This window comes from Bactrocera neohumeralis, chromosome 2, assembly GCF_024586455.1.
Source record: "Bactrocera neohumeralis isolate Rockhampton chromosome 2, APGP_CSIRO_Bneo_wtdbg2-racon-allhic-juicebox.fasta_v2, whole genome shotgun sequence".
NCBI classification, from domain to species: Eukaryota; Metazoa; Arthropoda; class Insecta; order Diptera; family Tephritidae; genus Bactrocera; species Bactrocera neohumeralis.
The window spans coordinates 57,664,533-57,689,597 of NC_065919.1; the positions used below are offsets into that span (position 1 = coordinate 57,664,533).

Below are 25,065 nucleotides of genomic sequence, written 5' to 3' on the forward strand. Positions count from 1 at the left end.
AATTTCCACAATGTTTATGTGTGTCTGAAAACTTCCAGGATTGCTTCTATAAACACTGAAACATACACAAACGCTTTACAGCTATAACGGAGCGAAAATGTGACACTTCGCGTGCGAGGCTCTTTTGAGCACTGTGCAGCAACCATGGATTAAGGAATGAGCGCATGGGGAGGCGCTACATTATAACAGTATCTGCATAACACAATATGCTCATATGCGCCTAAAAATATGTTAATCCTTTAGTATTTCGCCATAATGAATGAGGCAAAACAATAAAGGTGGCAAGTGTGCGTTGTGTGTTTTCTTTTGTGAGCGCGCAACTTTTTTCGCAAACGCTTAATAATGAAAATACGCCAAACAATGTGGCGCTTTTGAGCACTTGACGGTGATACGTAACAATGTTTTGTGCGCCTAAAAGACGACAACACATTGTGTGCGGGCATAAAGCACGTAGCCTGACTTGACTGTCGCTTATCACAGCGCTAGATGTGCTGGAAATTATGATTGCGGTTGCAGGAAGTGTTGAATTTGAAGTTAAATAAGTGGAGAAAGTTTCGTTAGAGACAGTTAAGCACAGCGGGCCGATGTGTGAGTTGCACACAATAGAGGCGCTACGGATTGTAATGGGGCAGAAGGTGCATGAGTGGCACATAAGTGTGTGGGTTTGAGTGACAGCAATAAACTTGAAGAGGCGCGTGTGGGGAATTGTAAATATAGGTGAAGTTGGGTATCAGCCTGAAAGTATGTAAAAATTTTTAAGGATGTATTAAGTTAACAGCCTGAAAATATGCAAACATTTTCATTAAAGTATTTCTAAAGATTAATATAACTGACAATAAATGAAAAGGCATTCGTTTTTTTTAATTGCACTTCAAGGGATTTGGTCAGTCTCCGAAGTTTACAAATCGGCATTGAAGGTCCTGAGGACATTATTCTCTTGTTGAAATATTCCAGCAATTTGCTTGCTTGCTTGCACCAACCGCTTTAGTGTTGAAGATTTTAAACCAGCTAGCTCCAGAAGGAAACCTCGGAGGGCCTAAAAGTTATATATATAAATAATCAGCGCGACAAGCTGCCTCAGTTTTCAACATATCGAACTGAAATTTTGCACAGGTTTTTTTCTCACCAGGGTGCTGCTAATTTGTCGAAACAGCTGATATCGAACTAGTATAGCATATAGCTGCCATATAAACTGAACGCTTGGAATCAAGTCTTTGTACGAGAAACTTTTTTAGTTGATGAGATATCTGCACGAAATTTGGTATAGATTATTATCTGAGGCAGCGCTACAAACTGCGAAGAAATTGTTCAGATCGGGTTACTATAGCTTATAGCTGCCATACAAACTGAGCGCTATAAATTAAATGCTTGTATGGACAACGTTTTTCTTTGAAGAGATATTTTCAGGAAATCTAGCATAGATCATTATCTTGCGTAACGCTGCAATCTCTGAGCATATTGTTAAGATCGGACTACTCCAGCATATAGCTTTCACACAAGCTGGCTTTCAAATATCTAAAGAAATATCTTATTTGTTTTGTTCAGCTCAAGTTAATTACTTTCTTGTTTCTTCGTTAATTCATCGTTATATCAGCACACTCTGACACCTGACTAAAAGCAAACTGGAATAAACATGCGTTAGTGCCTCATTAACTGCGCACAAGAGTCTCTTTGTGCAACATAAAATCGAGTAGCACTTCTACAAACGAAGCGCCCAATATGCTTGTACATACATGTATATGTGTCGGCATGTAGGGTGACAAATCTCTTAATGAATATGTTAATATGGCTGTGTAGGGGAGTCTTATTGTAAGCAGGTAATGCATTGAAGTCTGGTGAAGTGCTCATGGGCGCCTAATGTTATACTACATAATATTTCATTTTATTATTTTAATCAGACGCATGTCATCTACAAGGTCGAACAAACAAAAACACAGGCAGTCAACACACACACATACAGCGTAAGCAAAGCAATAGCGCACATGAATCCACATTTGCATTCATGATTCCGCGCCACCTTTCACATTTGCTTCTACACTCACACACACACACGTCACGCGTAATGTAGCTTTCAACAGCGAATGCGCCCGCGACGTCGCCGTCGCCGTCGTGTTGACTGCTTGGCATGTCAGAAATTAAGCACTAAGCAACGCAAAACAAGAGGAGCAGCATAAAAGCACATTTTCAAACTCAACACTTGACGTTTTGTTTTGAAATTATTCTTTTTTCATGCAATTTTTTTATTGTTTTTGTTTTTTTTTTTTTTTGAGTTTACATTTCTCTTTTGTTGTTGCGTTTTTTGTTGTAATTTCAGTTTTTTTGTTTTCCCTAATACTGCAGCTGTGTTGCTCGTAAATCATTTCGGTGTTTTGCTTGTCTTTCTCTTTTTTAATTTCCACAAAATTAACCTTTAATAAGCTGAAGGTGGGGAGAGGGCGGCTCTTCAGTGGGAGAAGTTTTGCAATTGGCTCAAACAATCGTTTGCATTTGCTTTTACTCGGTAAGCAAATTAGCCTGGTCGTTTTGTTATGAGCGAAGAATAATGGCGACAAAACAGAGCAAAACGAAAATTTGTATTTTGAGGGATTTTGTTTTCGATAATGGAAAAAAATTTTGAAAATCACAATAAAAGAAATAAGGTTAAATATTTCAAAGAGTAATTTTTGTTCGAGATATATACTTATGTCCAGATTTCTATATTTTTAGGAAATATTTTGAATTGATATGTTTCAATTATTAGGAGGTTTGGAGCCTTAAACGGTGGAGCTCAGGTATTCTCAAGCTCTGTCAAATATTTCAGGATTACCCTTGATAAAAACCTAAACTGAAGAAAGCATGTTGAAAGCACGGGTTCCAATCCCTTTGAATGTGGAACTGCCGCCGGAGTGGTGTGTAGAAGACATTATCGAAAAAGTGCCATAAAGCACCTGGATTTAGTTCAACGGGCCTTCTTGCTGGGGTTTAGAGGCGCAATGAAAACTATATTAACAAATTCTCTGGAGGTAGTCCAGAATGAATGTAATGCTTACATGCCGCCGTCTCATAATTTGAGCCAGAATTGGCGTCACTGCGGGTATAATATTATAATCAGTATTGTTAACGAATTCGGGCTTGTTGGTATAACAGGTACCAAAAGTGCATTTGCTTTAAACAGCGGGACCATAAACTAGTTCTAGTGGTAAGATAAGCGGCAATTAAGGCTATCCCCAGCACATGTTTACTCTCACTGCGGTAGGTTATGCAAGCAGCAATAACTACACTCTCAATAGTTAACTCAGTAAATATCATCTGGCTATCGTGTCATATAGGAATAGAAGGAAACGAAAAGAGAGTTAAGTTTGTCTGCTCTGAGCCACAGAATTCACAGAATGCTCAGAATTTCTCTGGTACAGAATTTCTCTAAACTGGCGTAAACCATTCAGCTCCTACAAGCGTTGTTTGTAGCAATGACCCCTAGAGGCACACCTCAGGTCACAGCAACACAGGGCATACCACAAATTTGCTTTGGGGTAGTGTTTGTGGTGGACATATCAAAAAGCATCTACTTCTAAGCAAATGGGACCTTGTTGGATCTCTACATACGCGGAGCATGATGAGAAGCTGGAATGTTAACTTTGCCAATGTCCAGCCTACAGCCGGTTGAGATAAAATATATTTCACGGCTCTCAATGCTTCTACTTATAAGACATTGAACAGCTGGGGAGGAATAAAAGTCAGGTTTTTTAACCAAATCCACTGAAATGTTGGAAAGAGCTGGCGCTGACATGCTTCTTTTTCAACCAACCCACTCTATGAGAATACTGTTTATGACCACTTTTTATCTGCGGAGTAAGAGCAGTTCTCGAAATGTGGATTCAAATGTCATTATAAAAATTACAAGATGAAAATTTCAATTTTTTGAAATAGAAGATAGAAAGTTTGAAAAATCATTCATTTTCATGCAAAAGGTGCCTTTGAGGCACATTCTAGCATAGAAAGAAAATGCTTACCAAAGGGATTTTTATTTGACCCTGAACAGGGTATATACTAGTGTGATAAAATTGAAAGGTGAATTTTGTCCATTTCATCTCCTTCAAAGTAATCCCCTCCCGCTGCAATACACTTATGCCAACGGATTTTCCAGTCATCATAGCACTTGGAAAAATTATCCTCATCCCCCTCCTCAGAGCTATCTTCGATTCAACTTTTATATCCTCAATTGAGACAAAACGGTGTCCTCGGAGTGGTCATGCGAATTTGCTGAATAGTCAGAAGTTATACGAAGGTAAGTTAGGCGAATGTGGTGTTTACGGCATGATATTAATTGAAAATGTGGCGAAATGATCAGGAATAACCAATGCGGTATGAGATGGTACATTATCGCACTTCTTTGTTCAATAAATACAGACATAGTCGAAATCGAAAAATTCACTTTTAGAGCCTCACAAAACGACGCTTATCTCAAATACTAATGAAATTTAGCATAGATGGCACTAACAATACTCACAGAAAAAAAATTTTAAATTTAATTCGAAAAACACGCGAAGTATAAATTAAAAATTCACTTCTCATTTTGAACACAGTAGTACAACGGCATAATCTCCGAACATGTTACACTACCACTTTTGCATGTAACGAACATAAAAACTGGCCGACCAAAGTAAGGGGTTATATACAGTTAGATTTTTCAGAAAATATATTTTATTTTACATTATTTTAATAAGGCAGGGGTTAGGGTTTGAAGGTAAAAAAATACTTTTTTTGCGAATTTGTTTTTTAAATTTGGACTGAGTAATTCTATTCGGACTTTTTGTACATTATTGAGCACACTTTAGGCAACTTTTTAAGCAGAAATAATGAAACATAAGCCGGTAACAGAGGTTCCCCCAGAACGGCTCGAGAAAAAAATACTTTGCGGTGTTCAGCATAACTCGACTAGAAATTATCCGAAAATAAAATACCAAGAAAAAATTTGTCAAGTTATAATCAAATCTTCCTTCCGCTCTATCGTTCTCTAATAACTTTTTTCCATTTAGAAATGATTGGCGAGCATTTAAGGTTACCAGTGTAACCCATAAAAAATTAGGCGATTTTCGTGAATTTTTTTAAAAGAAAGTACTGGATCGAATATCTCAAAGTTCTTTGAACATAATAAGGTATATTTTCAGCTATATCTAAGATTTTTTTTTTACAAAAATGTTGAAAAATAACAGAGTTATGTGCTGTCTTAGGAGGTGCCAAAAAAAAAGTGCCCAAACTGTTGAAATGATTACGGCCGAATGAGTAGTTTTCTAAATGCCAATTTGACAACTTCCAACCAATCAAAAAGATCGTAGGTCATTGTAAGTAAATTTGTTTAGCAAAAGTATTACGTTTTAGTTTGTAGTCGATCGGTAAATTTCTAGTTGAGTTATGATGTGATCAATTTTGAAAAATGTCGTTTGGAGAAAAACGCGTTTAAAGTTTCGCTTATATATGGTTATACCTGCGAGCGGTCGCTCTTTAGAACGCTGTCATTCAAAAACTTTTTAAGATACGACCTTGCCCATTTTACAGGATATTTTTGGAAATATAAGCTATCGAAAAAGCAGCAAACAAAAAAAAATTTTTTGAAAGTGTCACACTGATATAGCCCCATCAAGTGTAAACTGTTATTTTCCACTAAAAAATCCACCACTTTGTGGATGGAATGTTTTCATGCAAAAAAAAAAAATTTAAAAACCGATAGCCATTATGTAAATAACCACACACACACATGCAAAATTGCGCAATAATAATAGAAAAGTATCGCTCGAGGGTCACACTGACAACTGCAACTGATAAATAAATAACCGTTATAATTAAATAGGAAAAATTCTTGCACGTACAGCGGCGCAGGCAACTGCCACACACACATGCGAAAACGTATGAATTGTGTAAATGTGTGCGTAAGTATGTGTGAGTCTGTATGCTATGCACGCACATCCGCGCACGTCGATAATGTAACTTAAGCACACACACACATACCCATACCGCTGCGTCCGGAATGCCACGCAAAATTACTAACATTATACTATACTTCAGCGCCAATCGGTTATGTGGCAGCTGCAACTGATGCATTACACACACATACGCACATGCATGAAGTGGAGGGTCTACTTCGCTCCTTCCGCTGGCACACAAGCAAATAGCAATAAGTGACATTTGTAACGGTTGGCAAATATGCATGCAACAAGCGCTCGCATACACCCACACACACGTACCACCAACACTGACTCGAAGTGGAAGTGATGGATGCGGGCAGTCGGCGAGTGGAGCACACAGATAAACACGACACCAATAAACGCAGCTAAACAAATACAAATGTGCGCAATAACAACAATACACAAACTATTTGCATGCAAATATGAATTATGAAAAGTACGGTAAAGCATATGCCAGTGTGTGTGTGTGCTTGTTGCAAGGAGTTGTGGCAACGACTGGTACGTGTCGCAACAACAGGCGTCATCAGGCTCGACTGCTGCCGTGCCCAGTGCGCGTCAAATGCAACGGAAACGGAAATGGAATTACAACAGCAACAACAACAACAATAATAACTTCGCCATGCATTTGCCATTGCAACAAGCACTCGTTGCGGCAGCAGCTGTTGCAGACGCAACTGAAAATCGTACGTGACTTCAAATCTTTCTTGCTTGTCGCACAAGAGCGCCGCCGCAGGGGGGAGTGCCGCTCACAAGTACCTATCACTACATATATAAACATATTATATAATACTGCCGTTATTTGTGGCATGCTTGTGTAGCTGTTGCCGGTTTACATTTAAGTTGCACGCGAAGTAGTTACCTTGAAAACTCTTCAGCGTCGCTGCTGTATTTACGGCGTTATAACGGTATGTGCCATCAGTGTTGTTGTTGCTGTTGTTTGTGCGAAATGGCAATCATTACAATATGGCGTTTATTATTTATTATGATGCGCTTCATGAAACGCCATCACCGCTCAGCCGCAACGCATAAATATTCGCAGAAGCGAGGGAGCAAATAAATAAAGGGTGGCACACGCACTTCTCCGAGGGTTGAATTTTATTGACTTCGGGATGTTTACTTAAACATCGTAAATATTATCGTGTAATACTTAAAATTTACTAGGAAAGCAGGATCCTAAATTTTAGGTTTCAAGGCGCTGAAAACCAACTGTGACCCCCTGTGAACCCCTGTGAAATATCAGTTTTGGGAAATAATTAGCAAATGCATCTGGATAACGGACCATTGTCACGCCTACAAAATGTCGTTGAGTAAAAACCTAGAAGATACTATAACTAAGCAGCAAGTAAGAGATATATGGTAGGTCGCAAAGATAACGTTAAATGACCTGCGGCCTTCACGGTCAGCGAAAACTCCTAATGAAACTTCGCCGCGTGTTCCAGTCGGTTTATTATTTTAAGGCCGAAACTATTTTGGATTTGGTTGAACTCTGGGCTGGCGGTCAAAGTATTCTGTCATTGACATCCTGTAGAAATGGCTGGAGGGTTAATGCCAAGACTGCCTCCGTTTCGTTTAAACCCTGCCAGCCCATCGTTTCTCTATCGTCATAATCAAGTTTATTTGGCAGATGTAGGTTAAGAGGATTCCCTCTTTTCGTTGGTCGGCTCTGAACCCATTGCTTCATAAGGGCGTACATAAACTCCCGCCTTGGCTTCCTAACAGAGATAATTATGTGATCATTAAAGGCTAAAAGTATTTCGGAACTTATATGGCTTTGATTGGAGTCTTAATAGACATGAATTGTGAAAAGGAAAGCAAAAATGGAACGAATGTGGTTGGAAGTAAATCGGAATCGATCTTAAATGTGCACAGTGTCCCGAATGGGTCACAATCTGCGGAGACAGAATTACCTTTCACGAAAGGCAGCGAAAATATGGATCTTTTGAAACCTCGGAATCGGCTAGGGATGACTGGCTAGTCAGCAGAAGCCTATCGACTGGATAGGTAGCTAAGACTGCGATAAGAGGCGAAAACGCCAGCAATAGCAGAAAAACCTCTGTTAGGCTCATGGTGAGTTCGGAGACCACATTAAAAGCCGCGCTATCAAGCAGGCGGCAGCAGGAATGAAGTTGAAGTCGGACCGCCACTACGGTGACAGGCAAACTGTTTAGGAATCTGAGCAGCATACCAGTAAACTTGAATGAGCTAGAATGCGGTTTAGCCGCGGCGGGGACGGCGGATGAAGGGGCTCGGTTCTCAACATATACATAGTTAAACGAAAAGTGGGCAGCTTTTTGCGGTTTAGCGAAGTCGCTAAGCGGTCTCAATAGAACTGTGGATTTGTGATCCTAGAAGAATTTATACGAGGGGTGGAAGCAGTTAGCGGCAGCTATATCCGCGGCTTTCATGAAGGTGGTCAACAGAAACCGCGAGACACCCGTATGGGTTAGAACTATGATATCCACAAGCTAGTCAGGTGTAACGACGAACACTCGGGATCTCTGTATAATGAAGCGTTAGCCAATGGGTTTGAAATGGTCTGCAGCTTATAAGCCGACTCAAGACTCCACAATTTGTTTGGTAAAATCCAACTTACTTTTGCCAGTTTTTGAGTTTCTTCTGAGAATTTGATACTGCTTTTGGAAAAAATTTTTTGCTCCCACTAAATTACGTTAAACCTACAACAGTTAAGTTTAGTATTAGTTACTATCCACATAATATAGTTGTGCTGAGAAACAAAATATATAATATAATGAGTATGTTTTGTGGTCGGGCTTTGTAATATGACTATTAAAACTCGTTAGTAATGAGCGATGTGGTCAACGCTGACAACTGAATTCATATTAAGTCAAATAAAAGAGCAACGCAGCATCAAAGAAACCTTACCGCAAAACAACAAGTGGAAAAGCAACAACACAAACAGGTAATACTATTGCCGACAACACGGCATAAAACCACAAATACAAGACATGACGGAAAGTCAACTAGTAGTTCAGCAAACACACACACACACATAGACGCATTGCACTTGTGTGGCAACCACGTGTGAGAGTATATATTTTCGCTCACAACTTCAAGCAGCAGATACAATGGCTCAACGAAAGCAACAGGATTATTGGGCGCTTGTAATTGATGTTGCTGTGTGTTGTGCTGACTGTCAAAGTGCGAAAAGCGCACAATGCTTGCAAATAACTGTATATAAACAAGAGAGGGGTACCGATGTCAGCTCAGCAGTCAGCAGTGGGACTAAACAAACATTTAACGAAGCCTATCAGGCAGGCGCACGAACAAGAACATACTTGCCGGCAAAGTTAAGCGCATACAAACAAAATATATATGTGTGGATACATGCACAAGTGTATGTGTGTGTGTGTCCACATAAATTTACGCCTCAACAGGCGCTTGCCACATGAAGCACTCATCTCGCTGGGAACATTAAAATGTCCTTAGTTGCAAGTTACATATGCCCGCTCGCAGTTGATGGCAAGTGGCGAGTGCCGAGCGGCTGTTGACAGCAACTGGTCGGTGATTTACCTGCAGCACCGAGCTGAGCGACAATCTGCAACTGGCTGCAATCAACAACACTTTACAATAGCAATAACAGCAAGCGGAGCGCCGGCTAAAGTCAATAGTTGCTGTGCTCATATGGCAACGAGCACAACTCCGACTTCATTAGCCAATTGTCTTGGCTGTCATTGCGTTTGGAACACAAGAGTGACATATACATACACATACACATATGTGAACAAACACATATAAATTTATAGATACTCACTGGACTCGCCTTTGGCCGTTGCACTTGCACAATTGGCGTGTGCAACACATTTTTAATTTATGCGCTTGCACTCATACACATATACAGGTATCCAAACATACACACACACACACGCAGTCATCTAAATTTTAGTGCTGTTCGTAGAAATATGAAAATTGCTTTGCCTCTTCACTTTTGTCTGTCCGTCCACCTGTCTGTGGCCGTTATTTTGCTTGTCTGTCTGTCTGTGTCAGAATTTTGCCATTTCATTAGACATTGCGTCGTGTCAATAGCTTTGTGTGCCGTTATTTTGCCACTTTGATGTGGCATTTCAATAGTGTTGCATTAATATTATTATTTGCATATTCTCAGCTCCTCATAGTTGTCTCGCCTCTATAGTCTAATTTTGGTTTTTATTGCTGTTGCGGTTTTGGGCTTTTGTGGTCTTGACGCATCAAATAATTACCAGTTATTTGTCCCTATGTATATATATATACATATATGAAACATATATATGCAAAACAGCAGAGGTCCTACAAAAGCGTTTTGTGGCATAGAAAATATGCATACAATTTATATTGTTGTTGCCTTGTTGTTGTTGGCAATTATTTTTGAAAAACTATTCGTATTGTCTTAAGGGTGTCTAAGAATTATAAATCTAGGTATAACATCTAAATATATGGTATAAAGGTTCGTGATGAATGGATGACATCAGAAATGTATAAGATCTAGTAAAAAGTAATCCATTATTATTGCATTAAAATTAAAGTTCCATTCAGGTCCGATTTATGTTGAATATGCTTCGTTTTCTGCCATAGCTCGAAGCCAATTTGAAAATAATTGAATATATACAAAACTGCCTAAAGAGAAGCTTTTTAAAATCGAATGTCAAAGAGTCTTTTCCAATAGGGACAATTTTGACAAGCTTTTCTTGGTATCGATTTTGCACCAGCACAGTAATTCGGCATCAGTAGGCAGGTACAGGCTGTAATCACTTGTTTTGGACTATTAGAGCAATCCATATTAACCTCCCGACCGAACTGCTGGAATTTCGAGGCATTATTGGGTGGCTTGGCGTTGTACTGAAGGAGCAGAACGAGTCTTTCTTTAGACGGTTCTATTGTTGACCAAAATTCGGATAAAAATGTAAAAGATGGTTTAAAGCCATAACAAAACCTTTTTGAGTTCCAAACCCCGCTTAGCCATCTTTTGAGCGGGCTCACCGCAATTCGACCATAACCATTTTGGTTTGAAGTTTCCGTAAGTGACATACTTTTCATCAACAGTGAGCATTCGATCGATCATGAATCGATTTTTACGGGATAGCTATATCGATTCGTGTGGCACAAGAATCTACTTTATTGAGATGATTCCTCCAATAACCAGTATTGATGACATACATTTAACTGGAAGGACGAAAATCACAAAGGGAGTCTAGTCTAGATATTAAAAAAAAAACGATTTTTTTTATTTTTTCAATATTCTTCAAATGTGAGTAAAAATCATATAAAAAATTGATAGTAAAATGTTTTATTTTTTCTGGCTTAGTTGGAAAAATTCCTAAAATTTAGGCTCCCATTCAAAATAAGTGGTAAGGTAACGCAGAAAAGGACTTCATCACGTTTAGTCAGCTGAATAAATTATGTTGACGAATTGATGCATTATCAATTAAGATAACGAAAAGCTAGAGGAAGATGTGAAGTGATCTTAGCTGAGTTTACTAACCTCACATTGGATTATAAGCAATTTCTTTAAGGTAGTAGTCTGGTAACTTGGGTTCAAAAAATCGAACTTGTTTGCTTAATTTAAAAGTACAATGTCTTGAGAATATACTGTGAAAATTTCATACAGAAATTCGAAATATTTCGGGAGTTATAACGAGTTTCTTTGAGCGCCTCGGAGTTCTCTCTCTCGGAGTTGTTGAACTTTAAATGCGTTTTTCTCAAAACATTGTTTTTCTGGTCGACCCGGGTCCAACTTTTTTTCTACTGAACCGATTTCTTACACATTTTAACAGGCTGTCCTACACACTTATAGTTTTCGTCGGTACTAACAAGAATTTTTTTCACCCCTAACTTTTTATTTTACAACCCTTTCTTTGCTAAAATAAAAGGACTATTTTTTTAAAGTCCGCCATTTTGTTATTTACCCTTGAAATTTAACTTCAGTAGTTCCGACTAGAATGACATGTCTATGTATTATGAATACTCAAGAATATTTGATTTGAGATAACGTGAAGAGCCAAAATCACCCAGGCCACCCATGTGCATTTTTTTCTTTGAGGTTCCAACTTCGAGTGACAATAATAATAGTAATAAAGTATTAAATTTTTTTTATATTTTCAATATGTAAATACAAACACTCTAAATATTCAGGATAATTCATTTTTATTTTCTTTTAAAAAATCACCCTCTAAAGAAGTCATGAAAATTAAGTTACCAGATATTTATTTGTCGAATTTACTGATATTTTTGGTACATAGTCAGTCGAAGAGTAGGTTTAGACGGACGGTTGTGACCGCTTTCGATGACGGCCAAGCAATATTTATATCGATTTTTATTTCGATATATAAATTAATACCTAAGTCATCTATTTTAAGGAACGCCGCTTGTTTCCAAAGAGGCTTAGCTACAGTCCACAATTTTGGCGATTTTTCTAATTGTTTTAAGGGATTAATGTACGAAAGCCACAATTTAATAAAATATACAACAACTGATTAAGTTAGTGAATTCTGAGCGATTAATAGACTCGATTTCAAACTAATTCTTAAGAATTATCATAGCCACCACTTTTCCACTTCTGCTGTCGTTGTCTAGAAAGTGTTTGTACTTTTAATGATAAAAAAAAATCTAATAATGGGAAATGTGCACTTTTATTACGCCACGCGGATAATCACGCACTTGAAATGGGACCATTGAAAGACGCTCATGTTGCTTGGTGCAAAAAAATGTGCAACAAACACAACGCTTTAAAACGTGTCTGTGCGACCCTGACTGGGGATTCAAACCCACGTTGCCAACTCCTTTCGAAGTCTGCACTAAGTTTACTTGTTTTCAAGCAAGCTCAACTGAATTCATAGAATTTGTTTCGAAAACTTTTTCAAAATCGTTGCAAAGAAGAACTGAACTTAATGGAAAGTGTTAAAAAACGATGACTCCACACTTTTAACTGATGAGATATGTATATGTACCTGCCGTTTATTTTATTTTACACTTCAACAATAGTTCTGAGAATCGACTAAAGCAAGCAACTTTCCTAATTAGCAAACTCCGACGCACCCTTGGCTTAATCTACACAACAAACATATTGCAAGTAATACTTTTTAAGAGCAAAGAACCTTCTGCGAACAAAATCTTTTAAAGTGTATAGAATTGCAATACTTTGAGGATGTGGTGGTAGGAGGAAAATAGGAAACCACTCACAGAGATTGATTAACTGCATGCGGAGAGCGGACGACAAGTGAGCGATCAACGCAATGCCAATGCGGAGAACTCAAAGCATTTGCCAACTAACTAAATCCACAAGGACTATTTAATAACTTTCAATTGGAAAAAGGAGATGATATGGAGATTTGTGTGTAGCTATGTGTGTGTGTGTGTGTGTATGTGTGCGGTTGTATGCAAAAGGTAAGCTGTGACAGTAAAGTGGAAAAAGGGTTCAATTGAAACTTTGTATAAGTTAAGCTAAAAACCGTCAAAGGCTTCAATCGCGGCAAGGAGAGCAAGATGTGTGTGGGGCGAAGGGCTGCTTTTAGAGCGGAAGGAAAGGAATGGAGAAAGCATGAAATAAACAGCAGCTGAATGAAAGGAAATGGAGATGAAGCAAGGCAGGAAGCAAGGAAATTGAAAAGCAGAGCTGGGAAGTGAAGTGAAGCGAAGCGAAGAAATCTAACCAGAATTTCTCAATGTTTGTGCGTCTATGTTTGTGTGTGTGTGTGTGATGGACATAAGAAAGCTGTAAACAAAAGCAAAGCAACATAAAAACAAGCTTTGCTTAATCGAGAAGCTGATGCACTTAAGAATTTCAAAAAAGAGATTTTTTGTTCATTTATATGTACATACATCGAATGTGCACAATTTGAAAAATATTTTCTGAAATTTTTAATTTGAGCTGGCAAATAGTTTAGGAGACCTTAACGTTTTTTTTTTTTTTGTACTTTTTAGCTCAAAGTAACCTTGACGGTCTGTGAGAGTAAAGTTTCATCTCGAAACGCTGTTTTCAGAGTAGTTAACGAAGTTTTTTCCGAAACGGATAGGTCGGTCGGCTAAGAATTTTTAGAGGACCTTATTAGATATATTTCTTAGGAAATTATCGAAAATATAAGATTTCTGATAATTTTTTCGATGGTGTCAATTTTTTCATAAAAAATTATATTTTTTTTGGAAGGCGGCAATTTTTCAAAAATAAAATGTCTGAACAAAACCAAAATTTTTCAAAATTAATCGCCATTCATTAAATTATATAACGTTTGTCACAAAGTTTGTAGCACGGGAGGGAATCATTGGAAACTCTATAAAATATATATACTTGTATATATAAACGACCAGAATGACGAGTTGAGTTGAGCTCAGTTTTGGAGATATCGATCTGAAATTTTGCACATATTATTTTCTCGGAAATAAGTTGCTAAATTTTAGGAATGACCGATATCGGATCACTATAGCATATAGCTGCCATACAAACTGAGGGATTGAAATCAAGTCCTTCTATGGGAAACTTCTTTATTTGAAGAGGTATCTGCGCCAAAATTAGCGAGGCTTATTACCTGTTCTAAAGGTGCAATTTTCGAAGAAATTATGCAGATCGGACAACTATAGCCCATATCTACCATATAAACTGACAGTTCAAACAAGACAAGTTCTTGTAAGGAAGCATTTGGTTTTTCGATTTTCTTTCGGCTTGCAAGTGTATGTAACCCCTTAAAGGGCAAGAAATAAGAGCGCTGTAAACTACAACAACAACAAAAATAATATACAAAAGAATGCAACAAAGTGCAGCAGCAGGGAGTATGTAATCAATATGTGGCAAGAAAGGCCACTGCAAGAATACTCAAAACAAAACCAACAACATTGGAAACCTTAAACACTAAAGTATTGAACTTGTATGAGTATAAGTGTGCGCGCTTAGATACGTATACACATACATACACACATACGAGCAGCATACACACGGAGGTTCCATGAGCGCGCACAATGCAAGCGCTGCCAGGCATTTCAAAGCACGGGAGTCACGACTAAATATAATTTGGCACGACCAACACACACATGCACCCACACGCACACAGTTCACAGGGTAAGCATGCGATTGCATGTGAAAACAAGGCAAGTAAATACACACACACACACACATATGCACACAAGCATTGTACACACTTGCGTAAACAATTTTCAAGGACTTCATGCTAACAGGTGAATGTGACGGCGAAAACGAATCGGGCTGCTGCTGCTAGCGCTGACAACAATAACAACTACCCAAACAGCCAGCGGGTGAGCAGCAGTAAGCGGGGCGACAGCACGGAAGCCGACGAACCGACGCGCACGACTGTGGCGATGGTGGCGGCAACGATAGCGACATTGATTTTGATTTCGAGCCAAAAATTAAAAAAACAAAAAACGAAAAGTAGCGAGTTCATAAGAAGAAGCGGATGTGACCAGCAAAATATGCGAAAACGATAAAACGCAGCTACTAAAGCGCCAGCAAGAAAATAAAGTGAAAGAATTTAAAGTTGTAGCATACCGCCAGGCGCTGTACTCCGAAAGAGAGAGCGCGCTTAACCGGAGCGCGGATAAAATTATCCGTGTAGAAAGCAAAGCGTGAGAGTGGAAGAGAGCGCGCATGCAAATGTGTGTGAGTGTACTCATGGTCAGCATGGAATGTAAACAAAAAATTCCTATACAATACCCAGCAGGCAAAGCGTAGCACAGCCAACGGCGCGCAGTGACACGCTGTCCGAAAGCGAGAGAGAGAGAAAAAGAGTGCGTTAAGGAGCAAGAGCGCCTGAACGCGCATTGCGAGCACGCACTCCGAACTGAGCGCCAGCACGCACACATAACCAGTGCGCGACGGCCCGGCAAGGAGCCCGGCACAGCACGACATTGCGACAGCAGTGAAACGGATGGCCTTTGCCAGGCACTGATGGGTGACTTCGTGACTGCTGTGCAATTTTCGGAGCACGCAATGTGAGCGTTGAGAGCAACCGCAGCTGTTTATTTTCAGTTGCTTGCTATGTTTTGTTTGACAGCAGCAGCAGCAGATAGGCATTGGTTTTGTGGCATTTAAAAGCATGTCCTAGACGCATCTCCAACTCAGTATAGTGTTGAGTTTACGCCCGTCAAGACGGTGAATGGAAGAATTTCGGAAAGCGAACACAAAAAGTTATCACAAAAAATATCCGGGTAGAAAATAGCATTACACAGCGAAAGCACAAAAACAAAGCGGTACTCGTACTGCAACAACTAAAAGTGAAGAGCAACAACAACGCAAAGAAAATTACTATGAAAAACGTAAATTGTATGAAGTTACTGTGTAAAATTGGTGTAACGAAAATTTATTTATGTAGAATAACTAGTTAAAGCGTTCAAGTGCCAAAAAGTATGCAGTGAAAATATTGAGTAAAACGAGTAGTGTGCTGACGTTTGGAAAAGTTTCGCCGTTAATGCTCGTCTAAATGGGTGTCAAGAGCTAGGCAAAACTGTTGTAATTTAGCCGGTTAAACTTTGCGCTATGCCTGTCAATGTGACTGACACAATAGCAAGTGTTGCATACTTTTAGGCTATTGTAGCGAAAATTGTTAGCTAAGCGAATTACTTCCTTCGGGTATCAAATATCACCCGCTGCGTTGGAAGTTTTGCAGTTAACAGTGATATAATTGAATTTTCGATTGCTTGTCTCACTTTAATGTATTTGTGAGTTATGTGTATGTGTATACGAAAGGTCAAAATAAAAAAAAATATATATTGAATTGGAAAAAATACTTAAAAATATAGCAATAAATGTAAAAAACAGCGCAAGTGTCTACAAAGAACAGTTATTTAATAAATATTTGTGCTTTTACAGCCATATGCGCCTAAGGCTATACTACTAAAACTGCGTTGGTTTGGTTTTACAGCTGCATTGCTTACTGTTGCAGCATTAGCGTTTTAACGTTTGACAGTTTTTTTCATGGATAGCAATGTGAGCGATATTTGTGGTGCATGAGTGCAGGTGAGTGAAAATAAATTTATAAGCAGCTAATTGATTTTGTTAACTGACGGCTTTGCTGATGACGAAGCTTGGATATTCATTGCTATTAAATTACCTCAATTTAAGATAAGAAATAAGGTACAAGCACAAAACTCTGGAAATCGGTAATTAAGAGTTTCAAATAGTAATTTGAAAGGAAGTTGCAAAATCGAAGAAGAAAAAATGCAGTCAGAACTAAAGTGAGTTGGACATAGCATTTGAAACAGAAAGTAACGTAAGTCTTCGATTTAATAATTAAAGGTATAAAGCTGAACTTAAGATTTGGCTGTCAATTCCAATAAGGCCGTTGCGTTCTTTCGAGCCACAAAAACTTCGACATTGCGTCTCATTCCAAACAATTTTACATATCTGTTCTAATATTTTGGAACTTCAAGGTATCAAAAAATGTGGTAAATAATAAAGTAAACTAAAATTGCTGAAATTGTTTATCGAAATAAATTAACAAATTTTAGCATATTCCGATTTAAGTTCTTGCAACATAATGCCACAAATGAATTTCTTAGAATATTTAAGAAAAACTGTACAGAAGAAGATTTATTTGATATCATGAAGTGATAACTTCTTTCAACGACACTATACACGTACAAAGCAACGGATCATAAAAAAAATTTCAGACTTATTGCTATAAGCCACATTAAAAATTTATTCATATTTGTTGCCTACATTTCGGCGCATTATAAAAATACCTAATCTCTGGAGTCAGCATTAGTTTATTTTAAACTAAACATAATAATTATGTAATTTAACGTATCTGAATATAGTTTTTCCATATATAGCTTTGTTGGCAGTATTACCCTCACTTTAAAGCAGAGATAGGTTAAAAAAATGTTTGTGAATTCTTGACAAAATTTCTATGTTCTAATTCTACACTCATTTTACGATCTGCTTAGAACGTAAGCGGTTTAAGTTTCCTGAAGAAACTCTTACACTACTCATCAAATCTGTAGAAAAAATTTGCGACTGATGTGCTAAAGGGTCTGTGGGATATCCGAGGTGTTCTGATTACGAATTTGAGTTCAAAGGTTTTCTTTCAGATTTGTCATTTAATGAACGATGTTGATTTGATCCCTACACCCATTGACTACAAATTAAAAATCCTCTGGACTACAACACAAAAAATCCTACGTGTTAGCAAGTTTCCACTATTTTACTTTTCGGCTTTAGCTATCCAAAACTAGCAAGAAACATTATACTTAGAAACAAAAGCACAAATTTGTTGTCATATATTTCGAAGTCATAACTTAAACATGTAGCGTTATAACAGCAACTGTTGCCTACATTTCGGCGCAATCATCTTTAGGTATATTAGAGAAAACTAAAGTGGAAGTGGAGTGGAAGTGGCTCAGTATGAACGTAAATTATTGCCATTCACTTTAGAAAATAACAAGATTAATCGCCGATTTTTTAGGATAATATTAAAAAATATGAAGACATAACATTTTACTTTCTAAATAATTTTCGTGACAAATTTAAATGAAAGGTTGATGGCTTTGAGAAACTGTTATTTAAAAAATGTTGATACAAAATTAATTTTTTACCACAAATGAACGACAAACAACTATTTTATATATTTTTATAGTAGATAAGCAGACTAGAGACCGCGGCATAGGGTATGTTCTAACCCATTTGTACAGTTAAATCAACCCCAAAATCGTAAATATTATATTATTTTGAAACGATTGATAAACCATTGCCACGACTCTTTAAATTTTATACACATATAAACAAACATTTTTTTTTTTCAATCTATCCAAATATTTCATTACCTTGAAAAATATGAATATTTCCTGCAGCCTATGAATTATAATTTTCTACTACTTTTAAGGCAATCGAATTTCCTCAACTGCCAACTGCCATAATCGTAGCATACACTTAGGCTGCTTCCTAGTGGCATTAAATCAGCAAAAAGTGACTAAAAGATATATTTCTTCCTTTAACAGCACACACGAACTGACCCCTTGCCAATTTCCGGCTGTCGAGCGGCGCATATATAATATACATAAATTTCCACACAGCCAATTCGCACTCAATGAAAAATACATTTTGGCGGCAGGAAAAGCGAGAAAAGCGGAAAACGCTGCAAAGTCAGAACGAAAATAAGAAAATTATATAACAACCAAGGCAATCACTAAATCCTAGTTGATAGCGCTAAAAAGACGTAGACACACATACGAAAACAAAACTAGCAATAAATATATGTTGTGCCCTACATGCATACATAATTTTAGGCTGTCGAACTGCTACCGACCGCAACACCCTTAAACACCCTACCACAGCTTAGTTTTCGGCGGCTGATGGCAAACTGAAAACTACTCGGCTGCTGTCGCACCAAAATCGCACAGCATGCTCAAGGCAACGGCGCACAAATGTATGCTTCTAAGATGCTGTATGCACACATGAAACTAAGTATATACTATACACATATAGTACATATATTGAAAGAAATATGTGTGAAAAGTGAGCACGTAGCTCTTGAAGGCTACGCAAGCACCGCGCCCGTTTGCTCGTACCGTATATGGCAAGAACGTGACGTATGCGATTGTGGAGCTTGTTTGCTGTTGTTGACGCGACCAACACAGGCACATACTGTGGTCGCCTAAAATCATGCGATATGAGCGCCTACTTTGCAGCCACAAAACATACTTTTTGATGCTTTCCAACCGACCCTATTCACTGTGTTTCTGCTGTTTTTACAGTTCGGTATATTTTTGGCATTAATTTGCTTTATACATATGTATGTATGTGTGCGCGTGTCGGTGGTTTTCACAACTTCACAAATTTTTTATTTAGCGCACATGGCATACATTTAGGCGTCTTCTAAAGTTCAACCGCCTATAAACAGCTATGAATAACAGTTTAGGCTGGCGTAAATGATTTTTTATTTGTCGGACATTAGCAAGCATACACGTCGAGTGCCTATCGAATGCATAGTTTTAGGCGCAAATTTCGTTTAGCTTTATTTTTGCTGTTGTTTGTAGAACGAATGGCGGTAACTGGTAGGAAATATGTAAGTCGAATAGTAATTTTTAGACAGCTGAAATGCTGTTTGATGCAAAACTCGTAAGCATATCTGGAACTCAAAATATTAGTGATTTAAATCACTAGCTTTAAAGTCTCCTTGGTGTAAGAAGGAGTTGAGAATATAGCAAATTTTGGCTAGATTTCGAAAAGTACGGCCTTAAGTTGAGAAATTATGTAGAAAAATTAGTTAATTTCCTAAAAACGCTTATTTTATTCCAACTGTTTCACAAGTTCAATTAAAAAATTTTCGAAAGGTTGCAGAAAAATTAAAAAAACAACTATCTAAGTAAAATTACTAGTTGCTCGAAAATAATAAGAAATTTTCGATGGCTGTACGAGTCGTTTTGTCCGCTTTATAGATTATCCTTAACAAACACCAAAAAAATGTTGAGACCGCTCAATGTTCACGTCTAATAGAGTTGTCCGCTTAATAGAGCGTCCGTTTAACATTTAACTTCCACTGTATATCCAAATTCCAAATTTAATTTAATAAAGCTGTGAGTAAGCCGTGCGCAGACACGTGCAGCTAAGCTCATTGTCGTGACAAAAAATATAATTTGTCAAGACGTACTCGTAAATAAGTAAGCAGTGCACAAATTACAAGCCAAAATCAAACGAGCTCCTTAAAAGCAAGTAAAAACAAAAAGTTGCGAAAAATAAACGAAAATCAACATTAAGACAAACGCAGAGCAAGCGCCGTCGAGTTTGCTTAATCAACAGCGAAAGTTGATGCCCAGACGAAAATGCCCAGAGCAGCAATACAAAAAAAATAAAAGAACAAGAAGACAGCGAAAAATTAAATCAAAAATAGCAACAACATAAAATCAAAAAATAAATGCGCGCAGACAAGCACGCGGCGACAGCGACAAGTGCGCCTGCAACAATGTGGCAATATGAAGCAGTCGCTGGCTGGCGCCTCGCCTCTTCATTTGCGCTTGTGGATTATGTTAATTAGGTAATTTTTGCTTTGATTATTTTCGGCGCATTTTTTCCTCCTATCACATGCATGCTGCCACCGCGCGGTTAAGCTGCAAGACTTGTAGCTTTCTGTTTCGCATTATTTTTCTCACTTTTTTGCGCTTAATTTCGGAACAACATCACGTTTTGTCATTAAAAAAGAAATGAAAAGCGAGAGCGCTGCGCTAAAATCGGGCGCGCAAGCTTTCGACGGGCGCGGCGCAGCTTTAATTGCATGCAAATTTGTGTCTTGTTTTTGCGCTTATTTATTCATTCCCGCTTTTTGTCGCGGCTTCCAAGCGAAAACATTTTCGCTTCTTAATTGGAAAGCCATTTTTCTACTGCTGTGTGTGTTTGTGTGTTTGTTTGTGTAGTTGTGCGCTAAAATTGTCGTACAATCATAACAACAACACGAAATAATTAGAAATGTATTTAAAATGCAAAGCAATTATGCTTATCATGTTGTCGCTTTGTTTAGTTGGCTTATTCTCTCTCTTCAGACTATTGGTAATTTCTTTCTGCCGGACTTTGCTGGGAACTGCTCGTGCATTTCGAAGCTGTGCCATTTTAATTACTGCTCAGTGTTGGTCTTGCAATTAAAAATTGATTACTTTTCATTTTTGGGGCGAATATTTTTAAGTGCCGTTAAATTGGGAATATGCGGAGAAGAGAGTGAGAGTGTAGGACAGATGAAACAGGTGTTGAAAGCGAGCAGAAAATAATAAATAACGGCAAAAATTGTTGTGCAAAAGTCACTCAACTTTAGTTTAGTTTGAAGGAAGAGAGATTAATAAAGGAAATAAATATAATAAAATAATTTAACTTTTGTCAAAAAAAATCGAAATTGAGTTTTTTATTGCTTACGATTCACAACATCAATCTAAAAAAAAATATTTCTGATTTACTTGATTATTTGGATTGTGGAAGCTCTTTTAAGGCGCCAACAATAATTTAGAAGCATTCCCGCCCTCCATTTCCCTCGATAGCTCTTTTCCATTAAGGAAGTGTTCCACAATGTACGAAAATTACCCTGGAAGAAATCCAGATGAAGGTCCAGCATTTGTATTCGGTAGTCGAAAAAATCTTTTCGTATTTCTAATCACATTTCAACTTATTTTTTATATATTTATACTAATAAATAAATAAACAAATGTGTACCATTTTGACTCACAACTTTTTGCCATTTTTCCGCTAGAGACATTACTCCATCAGTGTAAAACTTTTAGTGTAAATCGAAATTTCGAAATTTCCAGAACGGAAGCGAGCGAACCATTGTTGTGCTACACGAACTGATACAGCATCGTTCCGCAAACTTCACAAATTTCATTAGTGGCTTGCGTGGCACTCTTCCCTTTTTATACAAAAATGTCGAAATATAGCGAATTTTTACATTATTTTAACTAATTTTAGAACAGCTGTAACTTTTTTTCAACTTCTCCAATTTAATTTTTTTTTTGTTAAATGAAGCTTAAAATCTCACCTTTCCAATACTATATGTTATGACTCAATGTGATTGGTAACACTGAAGATATACGACTGCAATGACATATATTGACAAAATACGAAAAGACTTTTTCGACTATCCACTATTTTAAGTGCATTTTTTAATTACACCCAAAGTTTTATATGATTTTTTAAGTTCAGATATTAAGCATTTGTAAATTTCCGATTTCTTGCTTTCGATTTATGATTTCCTCGAAAATTTTGTAGATTTCCAGCCGAGTTTTTTCTTATCATTCACGTTTTCTTCACAGCCTTTATCCTTTATCAGTGACCGCATTTGTGGACTTACAAATATTTGCACTTTTACTTTACCCTCGCTGTGTTTGAGGAATATCTCTTTCAGACATACAAATCTATTACTAACATACATAGCATTGCTGGGACTTTAGCATAAAATGATAAAAAAATAGATCATGTCCGTCCCTTGTTTCTAAGCTACCTCCGCACTAAACCATCATCAGTAAAATCGGTTCAGATGTACTTATAAATATATACTATATTGTAAAATCGACTGTCATTTTGCAAACAAAATCCCAGAGGACCTTCTACAGGGCTAGAGCATACCTGTGCAAATTTGCATGTCTTTCCCTGCGGTTGTTCGGATGTTATACGAACACATAACGAAATACCTGTAGCGCTTCATTTTTATATATAAGAAGATTATTATATATTTTTTCAAATGATTTCAACCCACATTCCAGCGATACGTCATCTGACTCAGAATATCCTGCTTAATCAGTCACGAGTTCAGGAGCAAAATATATCGTTATTTTGGTATCTAAGAAAATGCATATGAGGGAAAAGTGTTTTTACCGTTCGTTCTCGTTAAAACGCACATAACTGGTATTATTTACTAGGTAAAAGTTCTGAGTGGACTCCTATCACTTTAGAAATGCTAAAGAATAAGGAATGAGGTCTAAAAAGTTCTTTCAGTCGGATAAGGTAATCAGTAATGAGTTTTCGGTCATAAATTTGGTAGAAATGCACAGTAGATATACCATACTTGGTCACCTATCTACCTATGACCAAAAATTCTATGAAAACTGTTCAAGCCCCTAGGTACCGAATATTTAGAACCCGAAATCTATAGTTGACTTTTTTCGAAAATATGATATACATATATAACTGAAACTAAGGGATAATCCTTCTCTTATAATCGTATGTATGTATGTCAAAAATTAATCGGACCAATACTTGTCTTAGCCGCCATATACTTAAATTCGAAATTCGGGGTGACTTTGTACCGCATATATCGGTCCATACAAGAGTTATTTTAATGAAAATATGAGAGCGCGTTTTACTCATAACAGTGAATCATTTTGACTGAAATAAATAAATTGGAAAGAAAACTTGGCCCAACCCCTATATAACTAATATCAGCATTTTCGAACTTCCGGGTGACTTTACTCTGTATGAATAGATTTTTAGTATGTGGCATATTAATAGTATGTGGTATTGGAAAAATTGAAGGTGGCATTTGAATTTAAACTGCGCGTGTCGAAGGATTTGGAGAATTATTTTTTTTTAGGTTGGTAGTACTGTCAGTCACATTTATGTCAAATTTCATGTCAAAATATTCATTAGTGTTTGAGATACGTGTCGTTTTGTGAGCTGCTAAAAGTGAGTTTTTCCTTTTTTGCGATGTCGAAATTTGTTGAGCAAAGAATTTGCATTAAATTTTGTTTACGGAATCAATTTTCTGCTGCGGATACGTTGAGGATGGTGCAGAATGCCTTTGGTGGTGAGGCTATGTCTAAAAAAATGTTTACAAGTGGTATAGTGAGTTCCAAGCCGGACGTGAGCGTGTCGAAGACAAAGAGCGTCCAGGGCGACCATCACCATCAACCTCAACCGACGAAGCTCACGTTCAACAAATCAAAGATTTGTTGTTGAAAAACCGTCGATTAACAATTAGAGACCTTGCTGATGAAGTTGGCATATCGAAAGGCTCACAATACCATTTTGAAGGATGTTTTAGGCCTCAAGCGCGTCAAATCTCGACTGGTACCGAAAACATTGAATTTTTTGGAAAAAAGGCGTCGCGTTGAAGTGTGTGAAACGATGCTTTCCACAACTTGGATCTATGCTTACGACCCCGAAACAACCGATCAATCGAGCGAATATCGTACCAAAAGAGAGCCGAAACCAAAAAAATCGCGCCAAAGTCGCTCAAAAATCAAGGTCATGTTGACTGTTTTCTTCGATTATCGTGGTGTTGTGCATTATGAATGCCTTTCAACCGGTCAAACAGTCAACAAGGAATATTATTTGAATGTTATGCGTCGTTTGCGTAACGCTATCTGCCTAAAAAGGCCGGAATTGTGGAAAGACAATTATTGGTTTTTACACCACGATAATGCACCATCCCATACTGCCCTCGTAATTCGTCATCATTTCGCCAAAACCTCAACCCATATCGTTCCGCAACCACCGTATTCACCTGATCTGGCGCCGTGCGACTTCTGGCTGTTCACCAAGCTCAAAAGACCGCTCCGGGGACACCGTTTTTATACAATAGAGGAGATTCAAGCCGCAGCGAAGACGGAACTGAAGGCCATCCGGGAAAGTGACTACAACCAGTGTTTCGAACATTGGAAATTTCGTTGGCATAAGTATATTGCATCGGGAGGGGATTACTTTGAAGGGGAT

At 37.7% G+C, this 25,065-nt stretch overlaps 1 protein-coding gene and 1 long non-coding RNA gene across 2 annotated transcripts in view; one reads left to right on the forward strand and one right to left on the reverse strand.

Annotated features, from left to right (window-relative positions):
• The window catches only part of LOC126751768 (protein timeless homolog), a 571,553-nt gene that overhangs the window by 203,449 nt on the left and 343,039 nt on the right, over positions 1-25,065 (reverse strand). The window lies entirely within an intron of this gene.
• The window catches only part of LOC126751789 (uncharacterized), a 76,149-nt gene continuing 67,070 nt past the window's right edge, over positions 15,987-25,065 (forward strand). The window contains exon 1 of the long non-coding RNA XR_007665924.1: positions 15,987-16,896. This is a non-coding gene — a long non-coding RNA (uncharacterized LOC126751789). The remainder of the gene's footprint in view (positions 16,897-25,065) is intronic.